Source organism: Coenobita brevimanus, chromosome 100 (genome assembly GCF_032717465.1).
Source record: "Coenobita brevimanus isolate Jiangsu-jjx chromosome 100, ASM3271746v2, whole genome shotgun sequence".
Classification (NCBI taxonomy): domain Eukaryota; kingdom Metazoa; phylum Arthropoda; class Malacostraca; order Decapoda; family Coenobitidae; genus Coenobita; species Coenobita brevimanus.
In genome coordinates, this window is record NC_137053.1 from 60,651,147 (window position 1) to 60,672,357 (window position 21,211).

The 21,211-nt window shown below is 42.7% G+C and overlaps 1 protein-coding gene across 1 annotated transcript in view; it reads right to left on the minus strand.

The window, feature by feature from the left end:
- The window catches only part of LOC145414590 (uncharacterized), a 142,128-nt gene that overhangs the window by 28,572 nt on the left and 92,345 nt on the right, over positions 1 to 21,211 (minus strand). The gene's annotated exons all lie outside the window — the stretch shown is intronic.

Below are 21,211 nucleotides of genomic sequence, written 5' to 3' on the forward strand. Positions count from 1 at the left end.
CGCCATTTTTCCCTTGATGGTTTTCATCACGTCGACTGTGTTTGCTGTTTAATTTCCACACACACTGTTTTAATGACTGTCTCTCTGTTTGGCGGATGGGGTGGGGCAGGCGGGTGTTTATTGGGCTCTGTTTATGCATTTTGGGAACAGTTTATGTATGTGTTTTTAGGTGTTTGTTCAGTGGGTGGTGCTGGGTGCTTGGTGTTGTTAATGTTTTTGATAGTTTGGGCTGTTTTTTAGGGGGTTGTGTGTTTGTGTGTGTGTGTGTGTGTGTGTGTGTGTGTGTGTGTGTGTGTGTGTGTGTGTGTGTTTTAGCTGTTTATTTAACTATGTCTGGTCCAGAAATTTGATGTTTGTTGCTGTTTATGTTCTGTTTATTGATTTGTGTTTGTTTTTATGATTTTTCCCACGTGGTGTTTTGATCTCCATCCGGTGTTTTACTGAATGGCTTTTTATGAACCGCTGATGATTGCGTGGATTTGTAATGGGTTATTGCTGTTTATTTAGTGCTTGGTGTTTGTCTGTTTACGTTTTTTTATGTGTGTTTTTTTGTAACCTTAAATCCTTTCTCCGTCCTCTGGTTGGAAAAAAGGTGTGCATGATGATGATGATGATAATTTCTCTCTCTCTCTCTCTCTCTCTCTCTCTCTCTCTCTCTCTCTCTCTCTCTCTCTCTCTCTCTCTCTCTCTCAGTAATCCCGAGATCCTTATTCCCATCGATTATGGAAGCTCCCTAACACCTCTTCCTTAGCGATTTATTTTTGGATATGGCTGGTTCATATCCTTGTGTACGTTATTATTTAGAGTATGGCGATAATGGAAGGATTTGTGTAACAGAGGTGGTCAGTAAGGTGTAGTAAAATAAATCGCTTAGGAAAAGGTGTTAGGGAGCTCCATCATGACCCTGTATCTTTCCTTTCATTGCTCTTACTCCCAATGTAATTCTCACTCCTCTTATTCTCGCTTCCCCTCCCCTCCATCCCCTTCCATTCCCCACCCCTCTCCCCACCCCCAACCCCTCTCCCGACCCACTTCCCCTCTTCCCTCCCCATCTTCCCTACCCCCTACCCCTCTCCCTCCCTCCTTCCCTTACCCTACCCCCTCTCATTTCCCCCTCCCCGTCTCCCCAAACCCCCTTCCCTTCCCTCTCCCCACCCCCGATCATTCAGACCATCACATTGAGCTGGTGATCTAGCGGACTGAAATTCGAATCCCCGCAGTAATTTTTGTTCCTGGACAATTAGTTTTTATAATGTGAGGTAAATACGTTTCCCGACACACACACACACACACACACACACACACACACACACACACACACACACACACACACACACACACACACACACACACACACACAATCAAGCCCCATATAACCATGATTCTGTTGGGAGTTCATTTTTGCAGCTGCTGATTTGCTTTTTTCCATTTTTTTTAACTTTTTTTTTATCTATCTCTAACCCATCCAGTCCAAAATCTCTCTCTCTCATTACCTGAATACAATTACCTGGAGATATATATTTAAAAAAGGTAATATGAAAATTCTGTTTATATTATTCCCTCTAGCTCGAGAGGACGTAACTGAGTGTAAGAGGTCACCGAAGTGAAGGGGTTGAGGAGTGACCTATGACATTGTATGGTGCCCTCTGTTGACCTGGTAGAAATTCATCATCATCATCATCATCATCATCGTCGTCGTCATAGTCATTGTCATCATCATCATTGCCATCGTTGTCGTCATTGTCGTAATCTTCGTTATCATCACTGCCATCATCATCATTTTCATCATCATCATCATCATCATTGTCGTCGTCCTCATTATGACCCTTTTTCCTACCGATACAATTACATCCTGAACTCCCATTAACCTCCCCGCGCCTGTTTCATGATGTGGATGGTGGGCAGTAGTGCATAATGGGTGATACGTGCCCTTGTTTGGTGATATTTGCTAGCGTGCAAGTAAACGCGGACATAATCATCACATTAACCCCGCAATCACCGGAACACTGATTCTCAATGAGGTGGCATTCGTCTCGTGGTGTGGACGGTGGGTACTAGCGCTTAATGGGTGATAGGAGAATGGGTGTGATGCTGTTTATCGCCTCCCTCATCACCTCTGCCTTACTAATAACATATATATAATATTATTATGGAGTGGCATTTGTTATCGTCTGTTTATGCCTGTCTGTCTGTATTTATCTCTGTCTTTCGAGCTGTCTGTGTCTATCTGTTTTTCTTATCTGTCTATCTGTCTGTCTGTCTTCCTGTATCTGTCTGTCTCTCTATCCATGTTTGTTCTGTATCTGTATCTATCTATGTAGACTCTCTTTCTATCCATATCTGTCCTGTCTATATCTGTCTATGTAGACTCTCTCTCTCTCTCTCTCTCTCTCTCTCTCTCTCTCTCTCCACCCCCCAGAAATGCACCATATGCCCCTTTATACCCCCAATCCCCCCTGTCACGTAACGACCCCGAACAAGCAATTAGTCAGGTGGCCACTAATCAACGCTTGTTATTAATGGGTGGGGGGGAAAGGGGGAGGGGAGGGGAGGGGAGGGGAGGTTGTGGTAGGGGAGGAGTAGAGGGTCATGCATTCTGGGGTAAGGCAATGAATGGTTTGGTAGGGAAGTGTGGGGTGGGGAGGGGAGGGGAAGTTATGGTAGGGGAGGAGTAGAGAGTCATGCATTGTGGGATAAGGTAGTGGATGGATTGGGAGGGAAGTGTGGGGTGGGGAGGGGAGGGGAGGGGAGGTTATGGTAGGGGAGGAGTAGTGGTCATGCACTGTGGGGTAAGTAGTGGATGGGTTGGTAGGGAGGTGTGGATAGGGTAGAGTCGAGGAAGGGAATGGAATGGTGGATTACGGAGGTGGAGAAGAGCGACAGGGCTGGGTTGTGTGAGTAGAGGGAAGACAATTTTGGAAAGTAAAGCAGTGTGGGTAAGTGACATGGAGAGAGAGAGAGAGAGAGAGGGGGAGGGGGAGGGGGCTAGGATCATACTGTCATCAAGGCCTCGAGTGTTAATTGATGACACAATTTCTAGTTAAGCTTCTGTATAATCCCACATCCGTCAGAATATACACATACTAATACTTCTAGGGGTGAGAAAATGTACAACCTAGCAATGTAACTTTTTCATGATGGGGACAACTCTGCTATTATAATTCTAGTTAACGTTATACACTTTTATTCATCTGAGTGTGATTTTTAGCGTATTAGAGAATTGTTGTATCGTTTGTATCGCGCGTCAAAAAAAAAAAAAAAATAGTATTGCCGTATAGCCAAACAGAACTCTAAAAATAAATAAAATCATATACCTGTCAAAATTCGAATATACTTTTTAGGGTTGGTGAAATAGGTAATGTAAAAGCTGGTAAAATAATGGAATAGTTTGTATCTGTTACGTAAAATACCAGGAAAAAACAATTATGACACAAAGCGGCCTTCATGTCATCGTATTATCTCGCACCGGGCAAAATAAACATAGACATTCAGCTTTGCGAAATTATATCATGACTCTGTAAATAATAAAGGAATGCACTAATGAATGGTAAGTAAAGCCCTGTTAATATCTGCAGCTATCTCCATACGCACATATATAATTCATTGGTTTGTAATATTATCTTTTATTTTACTTTTACATAACAGGGAGTAAAGTTATCGCACAGCTTGTATTTGTCTGGGTGCTGTTAATAAAAAAATACAGTAATTGATGGTATGATTTATTTATTTTTTACTTAACAAGGGGTAAAGTTATCGCACAGTTTGTATTTGTCTGGGTGCTGTTAATAAAAAAATAATACAGTAACTGATGGAATATATTACAGTCACATATATTCCTTCAAAAGTTATAGCATTCATATATATTTGTGTGGATCGTGAAATATCTAACTGAACAGCCAATAAACATTATTATACCGAATATCCTTCTCGCTTATATTTCGGAAAAGAAAATAATGTCGCTGTTGTGATCTGTAATTTATGTCTTTTCACCCCACTCATCATTTCTCCCCAATTTACTCCATGTCATTTCACCCACTCGTCATTTCTTTCCACTCCTCACTTTGATTCACTCTGTTCCTCTCCACCTGACACTTCGATTCTTCTCCCCTCTGTCCCCTATCTTCATGTCACCTGTCCTTTCTCCGCATCTCATCTCTCTTTTTGTCACATACTTTCTCACTTTTTCTCATTTCTCATGTTACACTTTCTCTCTTCTCTCATATCACGTCTTTATCCCTCCTCACGTCACGTCACATTTTCTCATTCCTCATGTTACCTCTTCTCTCTCCTGATGTCATTTCTTTTACCATATTTCACTCTTGTCTCATGTTTCTCACTTCATGTCACCTCTCTCTCTCTCTCTCTCTCTCTCTCTCTCTCTCTCTCTCTCCATGTCACCTCTCTTTCCCCATTCCACCCCATCCCATTCCCCTCTGACGCATTTTCCCTCGTCTTCACATGACAGTCCTACTCCACTTCCTCTTCCCTCGTCTGACACTCTTATTCTCCACCTTACAAATGACCCTCACAACCCCGCCCGCTCCTGTGTGTGTGTGTGTGTGTGTGTGTGTGTGTGTGTGTGTGTGTATTTTATTTTCATTGTGTCGTGTTGTGTATGTGTGGATATGTGACAGCGAATGGTTTCCCTTTGTGTGTGTGTGTGTGTGTGTGTGTGTGTGTGTGAGAGAGAGAGAGAGAGAGAGAGAGAGAGACCAACATACATATGATTCACTGTCCTATCTCTTTACTGATCGATGGAGCTATTCTCTTTCCCTCCACGCCTACCCCTCATCATTCCCACATCTTTTTCCTTGCATCTTATTTCCTCATCCTGGTTCTTCATCTCCACCTCTCTTTTCGCACTCTGTCACCCTTTTCTGAGCTGTATTTATTTTCCCTTATTGTTTCGAGGCTCAGTAGGACACGATATTTCTCTCTCTCTCTCTGTCTCTCCGCCTCCTTTGTTTTCTGACCCTGATAATATTTTCTTTGCCATATTTCTTTTGTTTTGATGTTTTGTTTGACACATTCTTACTCTCTTCCTCCTTCCCCTCATTTCAGCATCTTATTCTGTCTTCCTGTTCGTCCTTCCTTATCTGTCGCTATTTTTCCCGCACCCACAGAAGCGGTCAATCCCAGTAGATGTCCCTAACTGTGTCACTCACTCACTCTTTCTCTGGCTAAGTCACTGTACCGTGTTGAAAAATTAATCTAACAGGTTGCGTCAGCGTTTCATGAGCATCACGCTAATTGTAGGGGGGTGTTGGGGGTGTTGAGGTGGAGAGTTCTTGGTGGGGTGTCTGGTGTGCGTCAGGGGTGTCTCGGAATTCGGTGTGGTGACCATTTGGGGGTGTATCAGAGGGGAAAATGCCAAAAGAAATGACACCTTTTAGATCATACGCCTTCTTCATTTCTCCCCACAGCATCTTCCTTTCCGCATCTTTTCTCATTCCACTTTTCTTCCATCATCGTCCTTAACCCCTTCAGCCTGAGGAAGGATTTATGAATTTTTGTTTTTATTTTATTTTTATTTATTTTTATTGTTTTACGCTTCCTACATGTGTTTTTTTAATTAACTTAGGGGAGACTTCGAATTGTGGGGAGAGGGGTATTAAGAATTTCATTTACCCTTTACCTACAAATGGCCTCCTTTAAAAAGCTGAATAAAATCAAGGTGTGGCAAGAATAAAGCAAGACTAAAATAATTTTATTTGATATTTATAACGTATTCCAATATTAACACTCCTATGTTGTTCGCCCTCCACCCCCACCCCCTCTATCCCATTACCCACCCCACAGCCCACGCTTCCATTAAGCCCTCTTCACACACACACACACACACACACACACACACAGCGAGAGAGAGCTTAGGGCTGACGAGGTGCCTCTTTGTCTTGCTTTAGTCAATGGTAGTATAAAACAAGGAGCCCCCCCTCTTACTACTCCCCTCCCACACCCCCTACTCCCCCTCCCCCTCCCCATACTCCCCCTTCCCCCTACACCCATTACCCCCAGACCCTTTCTCTCTCTCTCTCTCTCTCTCTCTCTCTCTCTCTCTCTCTCTCTCTCTCTCTCTCTCATTACTTGTATCATTATCTCAACATTTTTCCCCTCTTACATTCTCATTACCCTCTCTCACTCTCTAATCGCTTTCGGCCACTCTTATCTCTTCTTTTCTTTCCTCTCATTTCCTCTTCATTTCCCCAATTTCCTTTTATCTCTCCATTAATTTTTTATCTTCTCCTCTTTCGTTATTTATATGGCTTACTGATTAACCTTATTACTTTGTTCATTTCCTTTTTCTGTCGTTCATTTCCTTTTACATTTTTTTATAGTCATTTAGTCTCTGTATTCATTTCCCATTTCATTTCCATCTGGTGTTTAAGATTGTTTACATTCATAGTCTTTATATTCATTTTCTCTCTTTCCTCTCTCTCATCTCCACCTCCTGCTTCCTCCCTCCACCTCACCCCCTCACCTCCACCTCACGTTCCCTCATTTTCCCTAGCACAACAGTCTTTCCTCATGTCTCAGCACTGTTTCATTTCCACCCCATTTTTCCCTTCTTTCCCTCATACCACTCCCAAATCCACTCCTTCACCTCCACTTCCAACACCCTCATTTCCCTTCACCACTCCAAATAGCCCTCCATCATGTCTCGGCAATATTTCATCTCCACTTCCTCATTCTCCAACCCTAATCTACTCCGTCATCTCCACATGCCAGTCTGTCATTTCCACCTCCCTCTTCCTCATTTCCATTTCCACTCCCTCACCTTCACCTGCCACACATTACCTTCACTTGCCACACCTCACCTCCACCCGTCACACCTTCATCTCCACCTGCCACACCTTCATCTCCACCTGTCACACCTTCATGTCCACCTGCCACACCTTCATCTTCATCTGCCACACCTTCATTTCCACCAGCCGCACCTTCATCTCCTCCCATCACATCTTCATCTCCACCTGCCACACCTTCATCTCCACCCCCGTCATTTCCCCCTCATCACTCCAAACAGCCCTGCCTCATGTCCCGGGGGTCCTTCATCTATTAATCAACACGGTCACACAAACACCATTATGCCCACGTGTGTACTTTGTCAGGATTAGTACCGTGTGTGTGTGTGTGTGTGTGTGTGTGATGGAGAGAGAGAGAGAGAGAGAGAGAGAGGTGAATTGTGTGTCTGTGTCTGTGTTAGATAAAGATATAGATAGATAAATAGACATACATGGAGAGAGGGGGTTTTGTGTGTGTGTGTGTGTGTGTGTGTGAAATAGTATATGAACAGTGCCATTTTCACACCTTCCACGAATATTTTCACAACTTCCACAATTACACAACTGCCCTAACTATCGCCACCACTCTCACAACTACCACACCTACCTCTATCACCACAACTACAACCAAGACTAATACCACAACTACCACCACCACCACAACTACCACCATCACCACTCACCTCACAACCTCAGACTGGATTAATCCCATCAGAAGGACAAGAAATAGTTGAGGGGAAAAAGAAGAGGAAGTTGATGGAGGGGACAGGGAGAGAGGGGGAAGCGTGGAGGGAGAAGAGTGGAGGAAGGTGATGGTGATGGGAAAGAGAGAGAGGAGGAAGGAGAGAAGAGGAGAGGTGAGGTGAAGGGAAAAGGAGAAGGGAGGAAAGAAGGGAAAGAGAGGAGAGAAGAGGAAGCGGGAGGAAAGAAGGAAATCATTAAAAAGTCAGCGGAGAAAGGGAGAATTGAAGAGAAGTGCAGGAAAGAAAATGTGAGGGAAATGAGTAGGAGAAAAGGGTAGAATAAGAGATGACGAGGAGGGGTGAGAAGAGAAGAGAAGAGAGGAGGAAGTGAGTAAGAGAAGAGGATAGGCGAGAAAGTTGGAAGAAGGATTGAAGAGGTGAGTGAAGAATGACGTATGAGGGAAAGAGAAGAAGGGAAACGGAGAGAGACACGGTGGGGAGGAAAGGAGGAAAACAGAGGAGAGAGAGAAGAGGGAACATACGAGGAAATGGAAGGAAAAAAGAGGAAGGAATGAGGAAAACGAAAGCGATGGATGAAAATTGAGAAAAAGGAGGAAGAGGAAGATAGGAGGAAGGAAGAACTGTACAAGAAGAAGAGGGGAAGGGAAAGAAGGAAAGGAGAAGACGAGGGAATGGAAGAGAAGAGGATGGATTGGAATAGAGGAGGAAGAGAGAGAAAGGAGGAGGGAGGGAGAAGAGGAGGAGAGAGTGGATTTGGAGAGGAGACAAAAACAGGAGTTGGGACAAATTAAACTCTCTCTCTCTCTCTCTCTCACACACACACACACACACACACGCACACACACACACACACACACACACACACACACACACACACACGAGAGAGTGAGAGAGAGAGAGAGAGAGAGAGAGAGAGAGCCTGTGCAGTAAGGACGCAATTTGCACTCCCTGGTGATTTTCTCTCTCCCGTGTTCGAATCCCGAGGGTGTGTGGTGGCTGATTGGGTGAGAGAGAGAGAGAGAGAGAGTTGCAGGTTACTTTTTTCACTGTAGTCAAGGTAGAAATTTCTCGATTTTTTTTATTTTGGTGAGAGAGAGAGAGAGAGAGAGATGACAAGCTTTGGTTTGATGGAATTCATAATCTCTCTCTCTCTCTCTCTCATTATTTTCTAAGTTGTGTCATTGTTCTGTAGGGGTTAAAGAAGCACTTAAAATGGTTAATGAAGCACTCGTAAGGGTTAATGAAGCACCTGAAGTACCGGGATTCGAAGCAAAGGTCACTGGGAACGAGGAAGTCCAAGAGAGGAAGCCGTACCCAGTTTTTGTCATTTGGTTCGTGCCTTTGATTAATTTGTTTTAGGTCCCCCTCTTATTTTCATTTCCCGTTTTCTTTATCTGCGTATTTATTTACCTTCAAGTTTTATTGTCCATTTTAGTCTTTACATCATGCTTTGTTTTTCTTTTCGTGTCGCTTTTATCTTTCCTCTTTATTTGTCATGCCTCTCCCTACTTCATATATTATAATTTTGACCTCTTAAAACTCACTTCCTTTCTGTTTTTCATCCTTTTGTTTTTCTCCATGTCCTTCGTCTTATATTTCCGTCCCTTTGTTTCATTCTGTTTCACACTTCTTACAAATGTCCATTTTTTTCCCCTCCTCCATACTGCCTTGCTTCTCCCAGTCCCCTCTTCTTCTCTTCTGCCCATTTCCCCATTTTCTTCCTTCATCCCTTTTCCTTTTTCCTTCCCATGTCCTCCCTTTTTTCCCGTCCGCCCATTTCCTCACTTTTCCTTCTTAACATTTCCTCTTTTTTCCTTCGTTTTCATTTACCCTCTTTCTTCCTTCCTGTCCATTTCCTCTTTTTTTCCGTCTGTCTACTTCCTTTCCTTCTCCCATCTGCTCATTTCTACCTTCCTCTTGCCCTCTTCTTCCTTCTGTTTGCTTTATTCATTTTCCTTTACACCTTACTCACTTTCTCTTTTCTAGATCCAGTTTCCTCTCTTCCATATTTTTTTCTTCCTTGTACGTATCTGCCTTTCATTTTTGTTTCTCGCTTTTTTTTTCTTTTCTCTCTTTTACCTCTTTCTCATATTCTTTCACACTTTATTCTCGCTGTCATTGTTTTCCTTTAAATTTGTTTCCTGCTCTCTCTCTCTCTCTCTCTCTCTCTCTCTCTCTCTCTCTCTCTCTCTCTCTCTCTCTCATTTTAACCTGTCAGCTCTCTATATATCCTTCCTTCTGTTCCCTTTCTAGGAAGACTGTACGAAGAATTGAGCCTATAAGAAAGATTTACACACACACACACACACACACACACACACACACACACACACACACACAAGCGTGGTGTAGCGATCAGCAAGTCGTTATCAGTGATGGGGTCATTAGTGGAGATGTGATGGACCTTTGCACACACACACACACACACACACACACACACACACACACACACACACACACACACACACACACACACACACACACACACACACACACAGTGGCCTTCACGTGGTGGCAGCGGAAGGACTGGGCATTTCCTCAGAATATTGTTTTAATCTTTCTCACCTCCCTATCCCCCAAAAGGAGAATGGTGGACCGGAGAGAGAGAGTGTGAGAGAGAGAGAGAGAGAGAGAGAGAGAGAGACTGACTTAGCCTGTAGTCCACTGGGGTTACACTTAGGCTGATGCAAGGTAACAGGACCTACATCAACTATTTTCCACGTTTTATCGTTCCTCCAAATATATTCTTCCGGCTTTTACTCCTTGCATTACACTTTTTCCAAATTTTTTTCCGAAATTTTCCACATCCTTTTTCACGTTTGACCTTTTTTTATATATTCCTTGTTTTTTTGTTTTTGTTTTCTTATTCTGGGTTTATTCTGATTTCAATTTATCTCAAAATTTACTCCCAGTTTTCAGCCTCGTTATCTTTTGCTCATTTTATTCCGATATTTTCATTCTTTCATTATTCTTCAAAAATTTGTTCTCCTTCCTGGTTTAGTCCTCGACTCCAAAAATTTATTCTCATTTCACTCTCTCCTCTTATTGTTTTCCTCCTTCATTTTATTTTGTTATTATTTTCCTTGGTTTGTTAATCCTCCAGTTTTATTCTTTTGTGTTTATTTATGGTTGTTTCAAAATGTATTGCCAGTTTCTCCGTTCTCATTATTATTATTATTATTATTATTATTATTCCTACTACTTCTGCTACTACTACTACTACTACTACTGTACTACTGCTACTACTACTATTATTATTATTATTATTTCATCGTTTTTAATGTTTTCCTTTATTTATTCTGCAAGTTTTATTCTCCTTCCGGGTTTATTCCTCGTCTCCCTTAAAATTTATTCCCACTTCTGTCTGCCTGGTCGTCCCCTTCACTTTATCTTCGGGTATTTTTCACCTAACTTTTCTCTTTCTGTCTCGTATTTTATGTCCTCTCTCTCTCTCTCTCTCTCTCTCTCTCTCTCTCTCTCTCTCTCTCTCTCTCTCTCTCTCTCTCTCTCTCTCTCTCTCTACGGTGTATATATATAAAATGTGTGTTTATGTGTGTGAATGTATGAGTGTTTGTGTGTGTGTGTTTGTGTGTGTGTGTGTGTGTATCAATCTGTTATCTATCAACCACACACACACACACACACACACACACACACACACACACACACACAAACCGCTTTAAAAAAAAACGCATTATACGCTTGAAAGAGAGAAAGAGAAAAGAAGCGGGAATGGAAGAAAGTAAAGAAAACGAAGTTGGTAAAAAAATAAATAGGAAAAGAAAATGAATGAAGAAGAGACAGAGAAGAAGGAAGTGAAAACGGGAAGAGAAGCATGGAGACGATGTGAGAGAGAGAGAGAGAGAGAGAGAGAGATCGCTTCCCACTTATCCCACACCACACACGCAGTTCACAGTTGTTTATGCCTCACTGCACAGTATCCCCCACGAAGCCCCAAACAGCTCTCACCGTTGTCATGGAAGGGGGGCACTCAGATATCTTATACCCCCTTGCTAGAACAGGCTTGCGTTTCACCACATCATCCTTTCTATCAGACATACGCTTACGAGGTTTCCAGGCGTCTTTCCACCTCCTGCTACCGCCCCTTCTGCCCTCCTTCAGTAGATCAGGGGAGAGAGAGAGAGGGAGAGAGAGAGAGAGAGCTGGTTCCGCCTCATTTATTGCCCTTTCTCCCTGTATGTGTCCTTCCCTCCCCATCGACGTTTCTCTTCGCCTTTTCTCGGCCCGTCTTCTCCCCTCTCCTCTCGCTTCTCCCTTCCTCTGCTCCCCTTTCCAGTCCTTTTCATTCTTTTCTCCTCTCGCCTTTACTCGTCTGTCTCCCACCCCCTCCCCCACGGATTACATTTTCTCTCCTCCCCTCTTCTGTCTTTGTCTTCCCTCCCGCTTCTGTTCCTCTCTCCCAACTTTCCTTTCCTCTGTCCTCACTTTCTCTCCTTTCCACCCCTCCCCTCCCATTCCTTCCTCTTTCCTCTCCTGTCAACTTACCTCTCCTGTCACTGCTCCTTTCCTCTCTTCTTTCTTCTTCCCTCCTCTCCCCTTTCCTCCCCTCTTTGGTCACTGGGTATGCTTGGTTCCTGTAACTCCTACTTTTCCTTTTGCTCGCTTCAGTATTTCATGTCACTGTTTCTTTCTCCTTGCTTCGTGTGATCTCTTTCCTCTTCTTTGGTTCTCTTGTTCCTCCCGTTTTTATTTTATTATTTATCCTCTCTCTTCATCCTCATCGTTCAATAGGGTGCCTGCTTTAGTTATTCATTTATGTATTTACTTATTTATTTATTTATTTTACCCCCACTTGCATCTACTTCCTCGTACCGGCTTCCTCTCTCTTACTGCTCCGTCTTCCTGTAATATTTTGTTCTTCGTATTCCTCTTTCTTTTTCGTAATCTTTTTCTTCCGCGTTCCCCTTCCCATTTCCTGGATCCCCCACGTCATTCTTACTCTTCTGTATTCCATATTTTCTGCTTCTCTCTTCCTCTTCCTGTTTCTCCGTTTTTCCCTCTTTGATGCCATTTTCCTGATTATTTTTGCATCTTTGTTTTTCCACATTTCCCTCAGCTTTGATTTTTCCTTTTTCCTTTTCAGTGTTCTGGTACCTCTTCCTTCCTCTCACTTCCCCTTTTCTTGTTTTCTTTTCCCACTCCCTCTACCTGTATCTTTCCACTTGTTTCATCTCCTTTCTTTTCCCTTTCTTCCGCTTCTTGCATCTTCCTCTTTCCCCCCACAAACTCCTTTCTTTTCGCCTCTTTACTCGTTCTTCGATCTCCTTCGGCATCCTCTCACACTCGCTTCTCTCGCCTTTCCTTTCATCTCATATCCTTCCTCTTGCTTTTCCCTTTTCTTCCACCATTTACCTCTTCTTGTTTCCCTTTACCTTCTCCTCTTCCCTTCTTATCCCTTTCTTTCTTCGCCCTTTTCCTCTCTGTTTTATCTTCCTTTTCCCCATCCCTCTCTCACACTCACTTCTCTTGAAATTCCTCGGATCTCATGTCCTTACTCTTGCTTTTCCTCTTATTCCTTAATCCCCTCGTCTTCTTTCCCCTCTTCCTCTTCCTCCTACACTCCTTCCCCCCTCCCCCCCACATCACCTCTCACACCCATATCTCTTTCCCTTCCTTTCGTCTCTCCTTTATAATCTTGCCTTTCTTCAGCATCAGCATCTTCCTGTTCCCCACACCTCTTCCTCCCTCCTTTTGACCTCTTCCTCCCGTCTTTTCACCTCTTCCTCCCGTCTTTTCATCTCCTTCTCGCTTCTTTTCACCTCTTCCTCCCTTCTTTTCACCTCTCCCTCCCATCTTTACACTTCTTCCTCTCCTCATCCCCTCTTCCTTCCTTCTTTTCATCTCTTCTTCCCATCTTTACACCTCTTCCTCTCCTCCTCCCCTCTTCCACCTTTCGTTTCATCTCTTCCTCCCATCTTTTCACCTCTTCCTCTTCTCCTCCTCTCTTCCTCCCTTCTTTTCACCTCTTCCTCCTCTCTTTTCTCCACTTCCTCCTGCATTCCTCCTTCCCCCCACACCCTCTCACGCTATTTTCTCTCGCCCTTCCTTTCACACCGGCTCCCCTCCATCAAACTTTTGTATCCTCTCTTTTCACCGCATCCCATCCTTCCCGTATTGGTTCATCCTCAGCAAAATTTGATCCACTAAATAATATCTGATTTTTCCCATAAATTTTCAACACCCTCGTATAATGTACTGTTTCATGGGGCCATAAGCTTCCTCAGGTCTCGCCATTTTAGCCCCGTCACTCAGAAATATATTTGAAATTTATTCTTGCAATTTTGTGGCGGTTTTATTCTGCTATGGGGAATATATATTTTTTTCTGTTACTGAAATTACTTCAGGCGACTTACTTCTGCTTAGAGATGATTTTTAGAAATGGAAAGTTTAGGTTTAGCCTTCATTAACTCTTTCGCCCCTTGGAAGCTCTCGTTAGCTGAATGAAAGTGCTCGGCATAGGCAAAGAGAAAACGAAAAAGTAATGTCAACTTGTCTGACCAGTGATAGTGAAACGTGGGTTGCAATCGCCGTAGATTTTCTGGCATGGCTTTACTCCTATTCTAGATATCCACTTCACTACAATTATGTATTGTATAGTTTATCTTCAGACGGTGTTGTACGACTTAAGTGAGAGTTTTCGGGCTGGAGGAGTTGCACACAGCCCTTATTAATTCCTTAACTACTAAAGGAAGCTGTTACAGCCAAATATTGATGTCTGGTTAAAGCAAGAGATACAATGTTGGGCAGACGTGATTATGATGTAGTGAAACGTGGGTTGACTCGTCCGAAGAATATATTATGCTTTCCATACCTGGGTTTTTCTCGCCTACAGTGGCATCTTTAATGTTCTGTCTTCAGAACGGCTTATTGCGACTTGGCGGAGATTTGTTTTACTTATTTATTTTTGTTTTTATTTTTACGTGGTCTTTCCTAAGTTGAGCAGAATTAGCTATGTCGTAGGAACAGGCTGAAATAAAACGTTGTCCTGAAAAAATTTTATAAGTCTAGTTAGCTGGTCACTGTTTTGGACGCACTGAGGTATTACGTTACACGGCACGATATTGCCCAGGTAAGAGAAAGGCTGGTATTCTCGATGATTAAGGAAGCTCCCTAACACCTCTCCCTTACCGAATCGTTTTTGGATACCGCTGCATGTACCATTTTGTACTTATACAGAAAATCGTGATATGAGAGCGATTTTAACAGCACAAAATAGGGCCGCAAGGTGTAGTAAGCAAAATGAATCAACGGGGAAGAGGTGTTAGGGAGCTTCCATAACCGACCAGTATACGAGTCAAAGTCTGCTGGTGTAGGGCTAAAGGCAGACTTCTTCGTGACTATGAACGCATTTATGTACTTCCTTTGCATAGGTTGACAGCGAGCGATTTTGTTTTCCTCACATTAAATCCCACTTCGCCTTCACCGGAGAACGTCAGTTTAATATTTTTTACTTATTAATGCTACTACTACTACTACTACTACTACTACTACTACCACCACCACCATCACCACCACTACCACCACCACTATTACTACTACTACTACTACTACTACGACTACTAGATATTCTTACCGTATTACAGGCTTTTCGCAATAGAGGTATTAAATATATTCTTCACTAACATTTTCACAGATAGAAATCCTCCTCACATTGAAAAAAAAATCTAATGGTACCTTGACGAGAACTAAAAAAAAATAAGAAGAAAAAAGAGAGAGAAAAGAAAAAAGCAAAAATATTATAGTGCCCAGGGATTAAAGAAAAAAAATACTCTCTTAACCCTGTAGCTGCCTTTGTTTTAGTAGACCTCCTTTTCGCGTTAAAACATTGTCTTTATATTCATTGTTTTGAGAGGCGCCCTGTTCATTTGCTAGCCGGAACAGTGGAGGATCCTGTGAGTGGGGGTGTGGCTATGCATGTGGGGAAGTAGGGTGGATGGATGGATGGATGGATAGTTAGATTACTTGGTGAATGGTTGGATAGTTGGATGGCATGGTGAATGGCTGGATGGATAGATGGCTGCAGGCTGGATGGATGGATGAATAGATACAGTAGATGGATGGATAGAAGGATGAATATATGGATGAATGGATAGATGGATGGATATATGAGTAGATGGATGAATACCAGAATGGGTTGATGGATGGATAGAAAGATAAATGAATAGACGGATGCACAGACGAACAGACTGATGATGGATAAAAAAGATACAAATAGATAGACAGTTGGTCAGAAATACAGACAGATAGACAGGTAAAAAGATAGATAATTTGACAGCCCCGGTCCTTTGGCATATACTGTTTTGAGAGGCATCCTATCCCCTCCCATCTAGAATAGTGTAGGATGGTGCGGGAGGGGCCTTGAATATGCATGCAGGGAAAGAGGATAGGTGTGGGGGAGGGGGCGGGGGAGGCTTGATTGGATAGGTAAGGGATGAATGGTGGCGTCAGGATCAGGTTGGTGTGGCTGGGAAAGGGGTGGGGGAGGAGAGAGAGAGAGAGAGAGAGAGAGAGTTTTAATATATAGGTATAGATGTAGGCTATATGTATGGATGATTGGATTGGTAAAAACAGATAGGTAGATAGATAGGTAGGCTGTCTATTTGGATGATTGAATTGGTAAAATAGACATGATAGATAGATAGGTAGGTAGGCAGGTAGACAGATATAGATCAATAGATACTGATGGAAAGATGGAGGGAGGGAGGAAAGTAAAGCAGATATTTCTTGGAGCTGAATGATTTTTGGTTTGAGAAGATGGAGGAGTGATTGGTTGTACTGGCAGACGCTGATTGGACGGATGGGAGGACGGGAGCGAAGATGGAGGGAGAGAAGGATGGTAGGTGCGGAAATGAAAGTGTTCTGGCTAGGGAAACTGGAGCGCTTGGGAGGGTGTTGGGTGCATGGTGTTGATTGGATGAGAGAGAGAGAAAGAGAGAGAGAGAGAGAGAGAGAGACTTTGTGTAGGGTGCATTTTGTGTTGGGTTGACAGAATAGGCAGGGGTTTGGGGGTATGAATATGTATGGTAGGGGAACAAGGCACTAGATGAATGGGATTGATTGAATGGATGGATGGACGGACGAGTGGATGGGTAGGAAGATGGATGGGATTGAATGGATGGATAGATGGACGAGTGGATGGGTAGGAAGATGGATGGTTCGGCTGTAGGGTAGGCTGTGTTGAGGGCTGGATAGTAGGATGGAGGCAAAAGTTGATTGACTTGGCTGGGAATGAGGAGTGTCAACAGGAATGATTTGTGGTGTTGGTGCATGATGACTGGATGAATGGAAGGGCTGATAGGATTGATAGAGGGATGGATGGATGGCTTGAAGGTGGATGGATAGAGGTGTGGATGGATGGTTTGAAGGTGGATGGCTAGAGAAATAAGGATTGGTGGATAGGTAGATTTATGCATACTACTAGTCAACCATCGTGGCCGGGGTAGCATAAATACACTACCATCCTCACAGCAATAAGTCGAGATGTGGAGCCAAAAGGCAAAACATAATGGTGTGATGTCCATATATATTTAAAACCTGCACTAACTAAGATGGGTTCGATCTTTTGACAGTGGAGGAGATTTACCTGATCTTTGTTATTGCAGCCTATTGTCCATGTTGACTACACGCAGAAGATGTCCTGTTCATTGATGAGAGGAGTTTATTAGTGTGTGTGTGTGTGTGTGTGTGTGTGTGTGTGTGTGTGTGAGAGAGAGAGAGAGAGAGAGAGAGAGAGTGAGAGAGAGAGAGAGAGGGGTGAATCTGCCTGTGATACTATGTGGCAGGTGGGTTGGGTGAGAGGGAGGGTGGCTTCACGTGCATGTGGTGTGGGCGACTGGCAGTGTGTTGCAGAATTGTGTTGCAGCGTGAAATCAGTGTGGCATTGATGTGACGGCAAGGGGCACGCTGGCAGGGGTTGCAGAGTGACAGGGGCTTGTAGTGTGACTAAAACTTGTGACAGGGAGAGAATAATTGTGACGGAGTATTGTTGTATTACCAAAAGAAGTAACAGGGTGATGTAATGTAACTATAGTCTGCTTATTTTTACCTGACAAGCATCTATAGCCCCTTAGTTGATAACCAGTGTAGTCAGATTGGACGATAAATTTGACTAGTAACCAAGGAGACTCATTTCTGTCTGATAACAAAGGCGCATCGGATTTTTTTGCAACCACAGCTAAGTATTCAAGTTGTGAGTGGTCCAGTGCCCTCAGATGAAAACACACCTGGTATAGATGGTGTGACAGGGTGTTGTGGTGTGGCTAAACGGTGTGGCAGAGATTGTATTGGTGTGGCAGGGATGTGTGGTATCAGGGAGGAAATATGAAGAGAGAGGGAGGGGATAGTGGAGAGGAAAGGAGGGAAAGAGAGAAGGAGAGTGGAGAGGGAAGAGGAGGGAAAGACGGAGGGAGAGTAGAGAGAGGAAAAGGAGGGAAGGAGAGTGGAGAAGGGAAAAGAGGGATGGAGAGTGGAGAGAGGGAGAAGGAAGATTAGATGACAGGCAGGAGAGGGAGGGAGGAAGGGAGAGTGAGTGGCAGGGAGGGGATGGTGAGAGGGAGTGAGTGGAGGAGGGAAATGAGTGGCAGGAGAGGCAAGGAGGAAGGGAAAGGTAGTGGATAACGGAGAGAGAGAGAGAGAGAGCGTGGGAACAACCTTCGCTTCGACCTCAGGTGAACTCACGATGTCTAAAATATTTTGCCCGACTCCAACCCCGCTCCCTCCACCCTCACCTACACCCTCACACCCCCACCCCCACTCCACCACCCCCCACCTCCATTCCCACACCACCACCCACCCCACTAAACATACATTATCACCACTCATCACCATTGCCACAACCCATAGAGATTTTGTATGTAAATTTTGCGTGCTCTCTGGCTACTGGGCTATGAGTGCTTGTGTGTGTGTGTGTGTGTTTTAGTATTCTGTGTTTATATTATTGTGTTTGGTGTAATGTTTGCTGTTGTACCTGGGCATGTTTACAGTAATTAGGAAGAGAATTGTTTAAGTTTGTGTGTGTGTGTGTGCGTCTGTGTGTCTGTGTGTGTGTCTGTGTCTGTGTGTGTGTTATAATCTCAAATACACCTCGACAGAAATTGCATATATTTCTTCCTTTGCTTATCATTTCTTCCTTTGCTTATCACTCCTTCCGTTGTTTATCACTCCTTCCGTTCCTTATCACTTCTTCCTTTTCTTATCATTTGTTCCTTTGCTTATCATTTGTTCTTTTGCTTATCACTTACTCCTTTGCATACAACTTGTTCCTTTGCTTATCACTTCCACTGTGCATATTTACACTGCAAGGATACTGCTCAACTTGCACCGTATTAATGTATATTCGGTTTGCGTATTTCAAAGCAGGTTATATATTTGTTTGTCAGTTCCACCGTATACACATATACATAAATAATAAATGTAATGTTTTTTATTCACTCTGTTGAAGCATGTACGGTATGCAAATTTATAAAGCAAGTTTCTTTTTTACTGTTTCATTAAGCAGATTCAGGACACGCACTCTCTACGCATTCTTATTAATTTTACAAGAAAAATATATTAAGAAAGAAGCGTGGGAAAGTTTGCCCATAGCTGGCGAAGTTGTGTGAGCTGGTCTTAGGTAATGATATGGAAATGAGGCCAATCTCCCGAGGAAAATGAGCATCTTATAAGCTTTTCTTGGAGTCGACCGGAAGCCATGTACAGTGTCATCGTGGACTTTTTGCCTTTTTTAAGTTTTTGTTTTTTATTTTTGTGGTGGTAAATATCTTGTTGTTTTAATCTCACGGGAGCTATTTCTTTACCATAATTTGTAGTTGCTCTTCATCGTATTCAACCATTTTGTTTTAAGTATTCACCAAGTTTAAAGAAAGTGGGTAATGTTTTTGGATATTGAAGTTCTCTTAACCCCTTGCCTGCGGAGAATAGTAATAATACTGTGATTCGATGGCCACACCGAAGCTTACCCATGGAAGAGTATGGGTTAGTGGAGGTGGCGTGTAATTCCCTGAGTGCTGGAGTACTTGTATATCTCAGCTGCATAAACTCGACTGTGTTGCCTTCACGAAATACCTTAAGTGCATTCATAGTAACTGAACAACATATCCAGCCATCATCCACTCCTTCCTATCAGAACCGTAAGAACCAAGAACTAGACGCCTTTGTGTAGACATTTAAGGAAATAGTTACTAGGCACTAACTCCTGAGAGGCATTGCATGAGCAGTGGACCCCATTCCACAGCCGTAACGGCCACGTCCGATAAGAGTGCCTTGACCCACAAGACCGTCAGGTATCCGTTTATTGTTTATATGGCTACTACCCAATATAGTAAATGGTTTCCTGGTTTACAGTAAACAATGTGGCGCCTGTCATTCAGTGTAGTTATCACTAGGTACCAATACATTCACTGACTGGATAGTGGGGTGCCCTCACCTAACCTATTGCGCAGTGTGTGTATACAGTACTATATATATATATATATATATATATATATATATATATATATATATATATATATATATATATATATATATATATATATATATACCGGTAGACTTTTAGATAAAAAATTTTTCCCGACCCAAGTAAAATTTTATAGTAAAAAGTGGTGGCGGGTGGGAGGAAATGTTCCACTATATTCCTTACACTTTTTACCCCTTTTTTCCACTTTTTCTGCCGTCGAGCCAGCCAAACCGCATCGGACATTGGACCTTCAGAATATCGGACACGAATTTGGACACAGGAAATCCGTGAGAGACTCCTTTGTCACATTAGGTGTCTTCCTAGTTTTTGCGTATTTTTTTGTTTTTAATTTTTTCATTTTATATATATATATACATTTATAAAGTTGTGTTCTTTACAGTATATTTGCGGCCAATATATTCTTGCCTAACCCTTCGATCCTGTGGCATTATCTGGACTTTATTTTTTATGCCAGACGATTTTACTCGGCTTAGTGCCTTTCAGAACTGCAGGGATTATATACAGCTTTCATTAACCACTTCACTACCACACAATAAAAAAATAAATAGATAAATAAAATCGTCTCATGATAGGAAGAATACAGTGAAAAAATACATCATCGGACTGACGAGATTGAGACTTTATTAATTTTTTTATTCGTTTATTTATTTATGTATTCTTTTATTTACTTATTTATTCCTTTATTTATTTAGAATTGTAAGGGCAGGACGTATATATATTTTTTCCATTCCCAACTATACTCCTTTTATTCTAACTTGGTCTAAAATTGCCGTCCTTCCATTTTCAGTGCTGAGGTGCAACAGTAGGCTTGATAATTTTACTAGTCACGAAGAAGTGCTATGGAAAGGGTGCAGAGTCGTAGTATTGCCGTATTCTGCCACTGAACGACGTGAAATAAGCTGAAAAGGGACGAAAATCTGGGCCAAGTTAAAGTTAAAGGACTGTAGATCTATTTTATTATTATTATTATTGTTATTATTATTATTATCATTATTATTATTATTATCATCATCATCATCATCATCATCATCATCATCCCGGGCTAAAGAGGTTAAAATACACACACACACACACACACACACACACACACACACACACACACACACACACACACACACACAAAATCGTCTCGTAAACAGCGCCTCCAAACCCCTCCATTTACGGCCTAATTTACAGCGCTTATGAGGGGTCGGTGTAAATCGCAGGGGGGGTCGGGGGAGGGGGGATTTGGG